General features: G+C 31.5%; 1 protein-coding gene across 1 annotated transcript in view; it reads right to left on the bottom strand.

Annotated features, from left to right (window-relative positions):
* The window catches only part of Tgi (Tondu-domain-containing Growth Inhibitor), an 84,513-nt gene extending 81,321 nt beyond the window's left edge, over nt 1-3,192 (bottom strand). The window contains exon 1 of the mRNA XM_023163922.2: nt 3,031-3,192. The gene's annotated coding sequence lies outside the window, so the exon portion shown is untranslated. The remainder of the gene's footprint in view (nt 1-3,030) is intronic.
* Between the last annotated feature and the right edge of the window lie 11,235 nt (nt 3,193-14,427).

Raw genomic sequence — 14,427 nt, 5'->3', positions numbered from 1 at the left:
CCGTCTCAACTTCTACCTGATCTAACAGATCATTCAATCTCAAATACGGACCACCTTATTCTGCAGCGTCTCGAGTCTCCGCAGAGAAGTCCTCTTTAGGCTGCAGAATACGGGACAATCGAACAACATAGCTGGTCTTATTACTTGTTTGTAAATTAGTAGCTTGTCAACACTAAGCTTCGAGTTCCGTACAATGAGCGGGTACATGCCTTTAGCCGCCGGACCCGCTCGTTGGATCGCCAAGATCAAATGTTCCTGAAAACTCAGGGGCCTATCCAGGATAACTCCCAGATATCGCGCGCTCCTCTGCTCGTCAACGAAGTTACTCTTGACTCTCAACTTCCCGAAGATCTGCACGTTAGTAAATTTCTTCGAGAAATTGACGATTTCTGTTTTGTTAGGGTTATCCCCGATTTTATTACGCTCGAAGTACGTCACGACCAACCTGTCGAGGTGTGTGGAGTACCAGTCCAACTGAGGATGCCTATGTACTGAAAGGCATTTGGAAATAAAGTATATATTGTGTAAATTTTATTACTTATTATTTTATTAATGATGTTATTAATTTTCACCAAGAACTACAGCTTGCCAAATGTAGGAAGAGCTTTCTGAATTCCGTTATGGTCCCGCCCACTAGCTGTGCGTTCGTTAGAGGACTATGAGAGCGAGAGAGACAGAGAGAGAGAGAAATAATTCTCAAGTTTCTTCCTAGATTTGACAAGCAGTTTATTCAAATTTTTTTTGTTTATTACCCCGAGTATCGATAATTTGACGATCATCAAATGAATTATAATTTTTTATTAAGAGCCATGATTGCTACTCGAATGGACACAATTCTGATTATCTACCAGTTCTCTTTGTATACCACAATTTATTTAAAAAAAATTCACCAGGTACTTGAATGCGTTGATATAACAAACCTCTAATATTTCCAATGAGGTTTTGCCATTTCGTACAACTTCCAAAAACTTATTATATCTAGCCCTCAATCCGGTTCTCACAGAACAGGAGTCAGGCAGTAATAAAAAATACAGGTTATTGTTTTAGAACAATGAGCTGATATTAACTTCGATAAGAAAATGAATTCATATCCCGTAATCAAAAGCTCACATGAAGTTTTCGAGAGAAGTCGCATATTCCAGAAACCAATAACTCCGACGAATTCTTAGTTTTCAAGATATTGGAGAAATAAACATACGTATCTGATGGTGGTGGTAGATATTTTTCAATTTGATGAATTTCCACAGTAACATTCATAATGTTTCGGGAATTTCATATAAGCATCTTATCATATTAAGTGAGATCCAAGCAGCAGCTCATTTTTCTCAAACATCAATTCACACATATTTTTATTACCGGTTGGAAGTTCAAGTTTTAGGTAGTTGTGCAATAAAAAAACCTCATTGGAAAATTGGAGTTTTGTGATATCAACACATTTCAAGTTTTTTCTGTGGTATATACAAAAAATTAAAATTGCTCCCATTTGAGTGATTATAAGGCCAGTAATAAAAATAATAATTTATTTGATGATTATCAAATTACCGGAACTCTCGAAAGTATCGACAAAAAGTAAATTAAACGATATTATATGAACATAACCGATCCAAAAATTGCTACTGTAAGTACTTATTTGAAATGTCAAGGCCCCAAGCCTGACAACAACATGCATAAAAATTCAATGATCATATTTTGATAAAACAATAAAAGTTCAATTGGAAAAGTATAAACAGATTTTCAATATCTCCAATAAAAAAGATACAATAAAAAATATGAAGAAATTTTTGGTTTTCTCAGTATATCTCCATAACGAAAAAAGCTAGTAACCAAAAATAGACAAATTTGTCACAATTCAACCGATTCTTTATCTCTTACCATTTACGAGATCCCATACATACCCTCGAATTTGAATAGCCATGTATATTGATAAAGTAGGAAGACAGTAGTTATTACCAAAAAAGTCTTGGAGAAGTTCTTTCCATAAAGAATCTTTTCAATAAAATTCAATTATAAGTGCCTTCACAGACTCTGTTTTTTTTTGGAGATATTTACCTTTTTAGTTTTTTGTGTTGTCAGGATATAACTTCAAAATACTCAATGCAAAAAAATAGAACAAAAAACAATTGCGATTTACAGGTCGTACATAATTCAACGTCAAATTTGACAATGAAAGAACACAAACACTATTTTATTCCCAGGCAAACAACGTTATTAACAGTATGAATTTTCAAGACAACATTCTGAAAAATATGTCAAGACAATAGAAATAATATAAAAATAAAAGTGAAAAATTTGTAAATACTTTTCCAGTTGTTGTTCCCGCAATTTTTTAGTTCCAGTAGATTTTTTTTAATAAAAATGTCACTTTCAGTACTAGTCTGAAATTTTGAACAACCTTCTGGTGAATTTACATATATAACTAGTTATTTATCATTTTTGTTAAGAAGTTCCATAAAATGTTTGCTTCTTTTCTCATGACATTATTTTTATGATTTATTACCTTTCTTTAATTGCCATATAAAACGGTAATATATTTATAATCGAGTTATTCTGAGATTATAAATTTGAAAAAAATACACATAAGTGCATGTATACAGAACTTTTTACGTATCTACCAAAGCAGATAGATTTTAACAATCGTATGCGAAATTGGGGAAATTGGGGTGACCCCAATATAAAAATATTTGAAATTCCATTCAGCATAATTGTCAACAGAGAGTTACTAGGTCGGGCAAATGAAACACTAAATATAATAAATTTCTTCCGCTAATCATTTCACGGAAAAATTGTGGACAATAAAAGAGTCTCCTATTAATATTTGAAAATTCAAGGTAATTATTATTATTGAAGAAAAGTATACTAAAAAATTAAATTCAAACACTCATTTCCAGAACAGAATAGCACTGTTCAACATCTTGGTAAGAATCAGTATGATATGAATAAAAAAATTGCACACAGAGGGCAAAAAACCATTACACCCCTAAAATCAATACCCTCACAATTCAATCTAATTTTGAAGTACACTCCACTAACCTTTCGAGTTCTCTTAAATGATCACTAACCAATAATTCATATGAATGCAACTTGAACAATCCAATTTTCGTTTTTTCACAATATAAACTCACTAACAAGCAAAACTGTTAAAAGAATTTGACATTTCGGTCGAACCTGTGAGTTCGGAATGCATGGAATGTCAAATATTTACATTGGCCACCTACCGCAAAACTTGTGAATATAAAAGTCAGGTTCACAATAGCCTAACAATGACTTTGTGAATAGCGTTTTTACGAGGACAAAGTAAGACATGTTATGTTATACTTCACAAAACTGTTGTCATAAAATTGAATCTCCAATGTGGTGAGGAGATACTTCCATAAATACTATCAGTTTCATCACTTGCACCAACATCTAGTGTGATTCAGGTTTTTCAGTCGGTGGCAAAATCATTGATGCTGCAGGCTGTAGAGAATGAGAAGGTAGTTTTGAAAATTTCAGAACGAGAATATGACCATCGACAGAAATGCGATATCAAAACTTTGATCCGTTAACTTTCCTACTTGGTTTATATAGACGAAGAAATGTCTACTGTGCCGGATGCCCGAATTTTAAATAGGTAAATTCATAACGCGTGAAAATCATTGAATAACTACAGAAATACAAATAAACCAAGGGAAACAACTGTTACGAATGTTCCTCAGATTGCCCTATATGTTGATATGTTGATTGACTTTCATATGATTGCAAACATTATGCTGATGCTATATTCACGGAACCGATTTTTCCCAAATGAACACAAGTAGGAACCTCCTTAATTTGTAAAGCGAAATAATGGTTTTAAAATTCAAGACTTGTAACCAACAAGGTGTTCTGAAACTAATCTACTCCAAATAGCAACAAACTTCACAAACCATAAAATTATCTGATACTATTAAGTGCTTTCGAGTTATAATCGATGAAACATTGAAATTTTCCTATCTCGTGAATTATTTTGCCAAAAAACTAAGTAGAAGATGTTATGGATTGAGAATTTTGGACAAAATTACAAATACTTCTATCGCGAAAACCTTTTAATATGCCTATTACTTCTATTCTAGAGTTTGATATGGGATCTTTGTATGGATGCTATATTGCTAATATTTTTATTATTCAGAAAAAAATTGGCCTACAATGAATCATGTGTCACTTAATTCCTCACTATACTTGCTCTATATATTTAGGAATGCATAAAATTTCTTTCAAATAATAGACGTTACTTTGATATGTACAAAATTAATTATACATTCAACACCAGATACATTGAAAAATTTAATATACCATATCATCATCTCTCCTCACTAGAGACAGAAAATCTATATTAGTGTATAAAACTTTATATTCATTTAGCATCAAATATCAAATCTAAGCAACATTCTCGAACATAAAAAACCTTTGAAATTACTGATTCATCTGGAATCATACTCTGTTGAAGAATATTTTCAAAAACTTTTGAATCAAAAACCTACCTGACAACTATTGTTTATTGATTGGCTGTTATATTATTGTATGTACTACCTATATGAAATAAATTATTGTTATTACCTAAGTATAACCACCAGGTCTCCGATATGCAAAAAATAATTGATATTTGTTCAGGTGAACCTCCTATTTGATTCGTTTTATTGAAAATATAATGCGAATTGACCTTAATTATTTTGAAAAATTCTGCAAACATTACATACTGTATTTCATTTTTGTATTGATTGTTGGCTAAAAAATTATTTGCAAAACTGAAATTAATGAACATTTTGGACAAAAAGATGATTCATTCGGGATATTACAAAGCTCCATGGCTAACAAACCGCTTTGATGAATTTGATTTACCTCAGCTTCGCTGAAATCATTATTGCTAACGTCCTAGTTTGAGCGTGCCCCCAAAACACACTTGCCCTGTTGAGCTGCAGAGTTGATTGATTAGTATTGCTAAGTTTAGAGAGATTTCCATATTTGTCAAAAAGCAAGATATGAACAATTGTAGAATAGAAGAATATATTTATTTATTGAAATATTATATAAAACATATTACTAACATACAAATTGAAAATAATTATATAAAAGAACTTAAAATGTAGATATAGTTCAAAATTGAAAATAAAAATTTTAAGTTTGAAAAATAACGATATAGGTATGCTATTAAAAATACATTGCAATATAGGTGCAGCTCCAATACAATGATAAAAAGCAGACTAGATTTAATTTCATTTGATAATTTATTGTATGCATCAAACCCTTTGAAAAATAAAGAATTCATGGCACTTCTCCTATTTGTTCTGCATAAATGCAAATTAGTATGATTTCTTGTGGCATATTTGTGCTGTTCTGAATTTAACCTAACAAATTCAGAAAAATATGATGGTGATAAGTTATTCAGAATTTTATATATAAATGTCATAGTTGAGCAATACAACCGTACAGAAACTCTGGTAACCACCGCAAAGTTTGTAACATAATTCCGATTTCAGTGAATCTATTCACTTTTAGAACAATTCGCATACCGCGATTTTGAAGTTTTTGTAATTGAGATGTTTGATTTAGATTAAACAAGAAAATAATAGAAGCACAGTAATCAAAATGTGGTTGGATAATCGCATTGTACACAGTAATTTTAGACTGAGTGGATAAATTACCAGAAATTCTTGCAAAGAAATATAGTTTCTTAGATATTTTTTTACATATATACTTAATCGAGTTGGTTGCCAAAAAGTAATAAATTATCTAACTGGAATCCAAGATATTTGATACATGACACAATTTCAATGTTTTCATTATCGATTTGTAGATTTATTTCATTTAAATCAAGTTTGTTTCATTTATATTTTGTTGTAATAATCATTCGTTTAGTTTTCATTTTATTCAGTTTGAATTTTTTTGCCATGAAGTACTCATTTACATCCTTTAATGCGACATTCATTTTATCAATTGCTTTATCTAAGCTTGTATCGTAGCATGCCAATAGTGTATCATCTGCAAATAAATTTATAAAATTAACTTTTATAAACAAGTTAAGTATAAGGTAGAAAGCAGAGGTCTTAAAACGCTACCCTGAGGCACACCTATATGTATATCCAATTCCTGTGAGATATTATTTTAAACTCTGACTTTTTGCTTTCTATGGGATAAATAGAGTCAGATAACCATTGATAAACATCACCATCAATGCCATAACCTCTTAATTTTATTAGAAGAATATTACGATCAATTGTTTCAAAAGCCCTCTTCAGATCAAAGAAAAACAGCTATTACAAACTTATTGTTATTAACTTTTTTTTTGAATTCAGATAAAGTGAGTTGTAATGCGGATTCACATGAATATGTTTTACGAAATCCAGATTTATTATTTATTAAAATTCTTTTTTTCTCAACATGATCAAGTACCTGCTTATAAATAGTTAGTTCAAGAATTTTTTCTATAGGCGGTAATGTATTTATAGGTCTATATTCACTGATTGTATTGCCTAGCTTTTGAATGAGAACTATAGTAGTAACTTTTAAAGGATTTGGAATTTTTGGAAGTTTGCAGAGAAGTATTTACAACGTTTAAAATTATATGTCCACATGTTTCAAAAATGACTTTGAGCATTTTGGAATTTAAGATCTCATGAACATCGCTTTTGTTGTCTAGGACTTAACAATTAGACGTAATATTCATTCATTGTTAATATGTGAAACTTGGAAAAAAATTAGGATATCGATTATAATTATTGAATTTCCAATCTTGAACATTATCTATACTATCAACAATTTGCTGAATACTAGTAATGAAGTAGTAGTTAAATATTCGTTTACTATTTCAGTTTTATTATTAACATCTGGTGAAAGTTTTGGCATTTCATGTTTATAAGCTTTTTTTTTCTTGTAATTGATTTAATAAATAATATAACATAGTATCCAACAAGCATATTCAGGTTGTGAAATCATGTAACAGTTGACAAAACAGGTACCTACATGTAAGAAATTAACAAAAAATAAATAATAATTACACAAAGAAACTTTCCCTCGGTTATCTTAAAGATGCGATTTTGTTCCATCCTTTACATAAAAGAGGACGTATGCTTCTCCACTCACAAGCGATTTTGGTGAAATTGGTGACACATGTGAATCGTTGTATTTGTGCCACGCGCCAGTATACGGGTGTCTGCAGTATATGCTGTATAATGTCCTCTGTTAGTTGTCCCACTGTGATTTAAAAGTGCATATACATTATAACAACAGGTAGTCACATTTTCTGCTGCAAAATTGTCCATATCCAATCCTTCTAGAGGAAATTCGATGACATCATTCAATTTGCCTCTACTTTCCGTTGGAGAGAATCTTTTTAAATGTATTACTAAAATATGGGGAATCTTGTGGATTGATAGGGACTTGGTGCATTTTCTCCTTTCCTTGCATTTCGAAAATGTCGGTTTTTCATTTCCATCCAAAGTTTCTTCTCTTGTAAACGAATCCAAGCATTGCCACAAACTCAATTGGTCGGTTCTTTGTGGTATGGAGAGAGACAAATCCCAGAAAGGATCAAATGTTACTGATGAGTGTCCACAGTGTGTGCATTTCATCGTGGATTTCAATTGACCAACGAAATTATCTACAATCTTAGAGTTATGCATCCTCAAATTTGTGAGCCATGACTCTTGTGTATTTCGGCTGTCGCTCAATTTTTCGTCAATCTCCGTTAAAATTGGTTAAGGTTTCTCATCAATTATATTAACGTCTTCATGTAAACCTTCTAAAAGATAACGAAGAAACTCCTGGGCGTCTTGATGGGAATTACCCATGAATCGAGGAGCAAAACTTTGAATCTGATTTTTTAAAGAGGCTGTATTTACTACTTTATTAAATGAATCTTCTGACCACAACTCCTTGATGACTTCTGCAAACGCTTTGATTAAAGCACCCTTCATACTAGAAATACTAGTATTGATATCTTTCATGAATTAATCCTTTTTCAAATATTCCAATAAACATCTCGTATTTGATAAACATTGAATCACGCTGTTCATGAAACAGGTGTTACCAATATTTTTTAAACCATTTAACCCAAAGGTTTTGACTGAAGAATTTATCACTGAACAATCCGAAATAATTCTTTGAAACCCATTTGAGAATTTTGCTGAGAGAAAGTATTTTTTCCATTTCATTTTATTTTAATTGAAAGGGTTATATTTTTAGGAGTGATTAATTTTTGGGAAAGAAAGTTTTTGGCTTTCTACTACTCCATCTGATACAAAAAAATGGATGAGAGAATCTTCCAAAGAAAAGAAGGAAGTAATCAATTTGAAAATAAGTAACGCTATACATGGATGTGTAGATCATGCAAAGAAGTAACTTTCAGACACAAACTGAAAGAAAGTCCTCCTGAAACAGCTACTTTCATATAAACATTGAATTACACGAAAGAAAAAAATTCTTTCGAAACAAATACTTCTATATGAACACTGAATTATACAGAAGATACTTTTCTCTATTCAGTTTGTATGTCAAACATTTGTTGAGGAATAAGAATCAGATATCATTCACATGAGTTCTACTTTGAATGAATGGTAATAAATTGTACTCACATGGAACACTGTCACCCTAACTGGTATACACCGGTGTTTCGCCTTAAGACACTTGCCCTAAGGCTCTTCAGTACCAAATTGGATAACATTACCTATAGAAAATAATGTTATCCAATTTGGTACTGAACAAATTGATTACTTCCTTCTTTTCTTTGGAAGATTCTCTCATCCATTTTTTTGTATTAGATTTTATTTCAATTTCATAAAGTGGTTTGTTATTACCTCTCTTTTCTTTATAAAATTGGTTTTCAGGAAACATGTAAATTTCATCAAGTTTTTTGGAATCAGGAAGAGTACCGAAAAACGAAGCTGCATTTCCCCTTTGGATGGCTATACTAATTTTCTGAATGAGAAAAGATGTGGCTCTTGATTCGTGGGTTTCATCGGTTCCTTTTTTTCCAATTTCATTGATGGAAGATAAGGCTTCAGAGCCAAAAACACCAAACGTTTCAACAGCTATATTGGGCGAAAGATATAATTATTTTCCAAATTCTGATATTTTCGTAGTTTGGAACTTTCTCCTAAAGAGGCAGCAGCACTGGCTTTCGCAGAAGTAGCAGAAAGATGGCAAGTTGCTAATGTATCTACACAAGTAAAGTCCCAAACAACAGATTTACCATTTTTCCATGGAACAAGCGTCATACCATCTGGCCGTTTTCCGTCGTCTCGACTTGTGCCTATGGGTTCTGAAATCGCAGGAATTTTTACTAAGTTGAAGCCCTTTTGATTAGATCATTAATTGCTTAATGGCGAGATAAACGACCAGCGCCAAAACGGCAGCTCAACCCATGAGTACCTGATTCATCCACAAATGCACCACATTTACAAAAGTGTTGAACACACAGTGGTGTACCAAGTCGAAATCCGATGGCAAGTCTGAAAGAGTCGTCATCCAATAGAGTCCCAAGTGATGCTACAGGAACAGCATTTAACCAAGCACCAGATTCTTTCACAGTTACTGCGAGAAGAGGAGCCTTATTTCTTAAAGTGTCAGAAGTTTTCAGTAAAATACTAGTTGCTTGATCTAGTAATGGTTTATTCCATGCCCTCTGGTTTTTCATGTCTTCAATTTTCATTGTTTGGCCAGTTCTAGATTCCCAAAGAGATTTTCCCCGATCAAAAACACAATCAGATAGTGGCTTTGGGTATTGTAAGATGATTTCTATCAGATCGGAAACACTGCAAAATGAGGACAGAAATGATGGCAAAGCAAGTGAAGTGGCTGAACGAATTCCTAATCCTCCTCTAGAAACTGGAAGTGATGCCTGTAACCAAGTTTCTTCTTTGATACGGTTATTAGCGATGAGTTCCAGCATCCTTCTTAATTTGTCATCGATATATTGTAATTCCTGTTCGTCAAGTAGGACTGCACCTCAAAATACGATAATTTTGGAATGGCTAATGAATTCTTCAATAAATGGAATGCGACATGTGTCCTGACATGACACGAAGTGATTGTAATTTTTCTTCCAAACAAAATTTTAAGGCATCATCAGATAATGGGGCACCAAGAAGAAACCAATTGGGTTTTTCAATCACTCGTATACCAGGAGCTATTAGGTTAAATTGATCGATGATGTTAGGGTCCTGTTTATCCAGAAAAATGAGTTCACATTTCTCGAAATTTAGTTCAAATCCCAGGTCTTTCGAATGACTTATTGTGTTACGAAAATTTTCTAATACCACATTTGCTTTGTCACCAATTGAATCATCATCCAGATACCAGCCGTTGCATTCAGTGGATATTTTAGTTATGATATGATGGATAGAAAGACAGAACAATAGTGATCCAAGTGGATCTCCCTGCTGTACTCCTTCTTCGGACATTATAATTTCGTTACCAGATATTAAGAAAGAAGGTTCACTGTACCATTGTTCAACAAAAGGGTATATGTCTGGTATGGCGTTAGCCACCGAATGTAACATGAAATTCCTGTCTATGCATGCATATGAATGCATTCTTAAAATCAAGTTTCAGAAAAACTATTTCAGCATGGGCTACTGCCTCGCAACCACCATTTTTTCCAAATCCAAATTGTTGGGGACGAAATAGATTTGCAAGACTTTCTCGTCTTTTTCTTTAAAGCACCATATAAAATAGGACGTATGTCTTGATGGATCTTTCCAGAAAGAAGCATATTGCAAAGGTTCGTGAAAGAATTCAAAAGATGTTCGCCACAACTACCGGAACTATAGCTTAGCATATCTTGAATATGGGACGGAATATGGCAATGAATCAAGACCTCCACAAGAACCGGTGCGAAAAGATCTCACTGCTCTGAGAACATTTTTGCGCTTGTAACTTCCAGAGGACTATGAGAAGTTGTATACTGTCCAGAATTGTATAAACTTTTAGAAGTTTAATTCTTCCAATGTTGCAGCATCAAATTCAGCAGAACTATCAGTAGAATAGATAAATCTAACAGCTGCTGTTATATCACCGTCAGAGACTTTCGAGAGTATTTGTTTTTTGAGGATGTCATTATAATTTGTATGTTTATCAGAAATTTTGCCATAACAATTAGTCGATTTCGTAATTTTATTATTGAAACTATTCAAATTTTTCTTCACTATTGTTGTGATTGAAATTTTTCGATTATCTTCAGTTCTCTGAATACTGAAACTTTCATGAACAAACATGAGCAAATTTTTCCAAGCAGTGAAAGAATTCCTGGATACACATTCGTTAATAAATTTTGTGAGGGTGATTGCAGAGAGTAACCTTGCAGCCTTCGGAATACGTTTAATAGTATGAATATTTCTTCTCAAATTAGTTAAAAGGATATGAAATGGAACTTCTTTGTTTCCAGGGTCAGATTCTTCCTCGAAATCATTATCGGAATTGGAGTTTTCATAGGAACTTGTAGTATCGATTGATTTAGAATGAACTTTTTGCATGTGGATTTTCAACCCTCGTATTTTGAAAATTTTTCTACATATTAAACATTCTGCTTTGCCACATAAGTTGAGAGTTATTTTTATACATATCTACTCTATCGAAGAAGTATTGTTCTTTTTTAATAAATTTACTACTTCATTTCTCTGTTTCTTAAATTCTTTCCATTTGACATTTCTATTCACCCCAATAGTTTTAATAAAATCCTTACATATCTGATCACGTTGTTTTATTTTATTATGAATTTCGTTGTCAAACCATAGAATGTTACTTTTATAGTGACATACTTGAATTGGTGTAATTTTATCGATAACTGATTGACAGTTATTGAGTAAATTGAAATCTACCTATGACACTAACATCTGTTAAATTCAAATTCCAATCACATAAAATTAAATCTAATTTTATATTATCCAAATTTCGCTCACTAAGGTTTCTATATTTTTTTATAGAAGTGCTTTCATTTCGTTTGTTATTTTTGAGACAAATAGATATCAATGAATGGTCACTTATTTTAGGAGTAGGATGGACAAAACAGTTCGCACAATTATTATTAGTTAGTACATAATCAGAGTCTCACTGTTATTAGTAATTCTGGTAGGATCCAGTACTAGTTGATCAATTCCATATTGCTAAAAAAATAGATTTGATTTTTTTCACATAAAAACTGTTATTCAAGAAATCTAAATTAAAATCTTCTACAAGAATGCAAAGCTTGTCATTGACAAAGATGTCATCTAAGATATTTTCCAGGTTTTCTATGAATGTAGAATCCGAGCTAAATGGAGAATGATAAAGACAACTCACTAACCATTGACACACACCAAAATTTACTCTTATGACCTTACACCAGTAATTGCCTTTTAAAATGTAAATCTTCTTTGTTGAACACTATACTATATACCATCCTTCACATAAATCACAACACCCCCGGTTTGCCGATTTGTAGAATGCAGAGTAATATAAAATGTTTATTTGAATTTGGTAAATTTTATATATGATATCAGTAAAGAGGTGGATATAAAGGTCCTTTATTGTTTTTTTTGTTGTGAAGTAATATTTTTGTTTACTATGGTTGGTTTATTGTTGATAAATTTTATTGTTTTTGAATCGTCACCATTTCTTATGAACGTTTCAAGTTTGGCTTTAATACGTTTAAAATATTTTTGTTGAGTTTTGGTTTGGTCTATCAGAACAAATTCTGATAGCCCAGAATTTGTTCTCTCTAATTATGAATTATTGGTCCAAGTCTCATTTCTTATTATATTCTTTATCAGATCGATGATATGATAAAAGTCAAATCATGTCAATATTTAACCTTAATTGGATTGTTTGATTTGTGTTTCCAATATCTCATGTATTGATATTCAAGCCTCCTGTTTTTAGTTCTTTCAAAGTCCAAAAATAATTTTTTACTCCTTCAAAATTATTGTACACAGGGTGACGTGTATTTACGACGGCGTAATGATGCCAGAGCAAAAAATTTTAGGAACTATCAAATGACAGATAATTACGATGGTGTAGAAAAAAATGTAAATTGACACTTCTCAATCTATTAAACTTGGAATAATGGAAATTATGAATAAGGTAAGGTAAGGTTGTGTTATAAGAGAAAGCCTAAATTCGTATTTCCTAATAACATTATAGAAAGTGTAGTTTAGATTAAACTATAAATTGAAAGATTGAAAAGTGTCAGTTCATATTTTTTAATTTCTCTACACTGGCACCATTACAATAAAATATGTATTCGCCATTCTGGTATATACATTACAACCTTCAGGAGCAACACATAAACACATCTACCTAGCTAGACCAGCAAGCAACCTGTAATGTGAGAATTTTGAGTGGATTGGAGATATCAAATAACTTTGGAACATTCAGTTTCAGACCGCACTTTCAATTAATGTAATTGAAAATTAAAAATTATTACTTTCACTATGTTACTTCTTTAGATTTGAAATCTGGGTTGTGTATGTTGACATTATTATTCTCCACTTCATGTGTTTTGTATACGATCAATATAAGGAATCATGTACTTGGAAAGGGTAAAAGTTTGATTCTTTCATTAATATTAATTTTGAGAAATTTCTGAAACAATAAATATAAAAATTTGGTCTATCAAGCACCCATTATTTTCAGCTTTCTAGGGGTCGATTTTTTACAAGGAATTTGAAAATTCTCTTGTATAGGATATATCTGAGAGAGATTCACATTCAGAATGTTATTTGAAATATTGTTTTTCTGTGAATCCGAATGGTCATACAAATATGGTGGGTTAATTTTTAAATTGGTAATTTTTTTTTCATGTGTGTCTTACAAAATTCGCACTTTTAATATAATGTCTAATTAGACTGTCATTGTTAATTTTTTAAATTATTTATTCATTTCAAAATGGAATCGTGTAGCTAAACATGTGTTGTGGTCTTGTAAACTGTTCAATGAAAATCATACAATAAAACGTTACTTGGATATTTTAAATAATAAATGAATGAATGTCATTCTTATATCATATAAATCTAAAAGTGGTTACTTTCAATGCATTTTGAACATATATATATATATATATATATATATATATATATATATATATATATATATATATATATATATATATATATATATATATATATATATATATATTTTTGAATAACTTCATTAATTATTACATTGAAATATACTACTTTGGCTATATTTGATTGAGTGCAGTTATATTGTTGTTAACAAATGCAGAAGTACATAGAATGGTTACTGTCATCCTTTTGAAATTTGCATAGCAAGTGTGATCATTTGAAGTTTTATACAACTTATCAACTGGGCTTTCAATAACCTTTAAAAATTGGCAAATTAGATGACAAAACATGAGTTACAAACGATTTTTCTTAATTTCAATTGTGCAGATATATTTTTATTGTTATTGCTTTCGAGAAATTTGATACAACACAA

Source organism: Leptinotarsa decemlineata, unplaced genomic scaffold, assembly GCF_025532065.1.
Source record: "Leptinotarsa decemlineata unplaced genomic scaffold, Ldec_3_MD MMD2_tig00001019_RagTag_RagTag, whole genome shotgun sequence".
Classification (NCBI taxonomy): Eukaryota; Metazoa; Arthropoda; class Insecta; order Coleoptera; family Chrysomelidae; genus Leptinotarsa; species Leptinotarsa decemlineata.
Note: the sequence above shows the minus strand (reverse complement) of the source record. Positions and strands in the feature narration are given on the sequence as shown.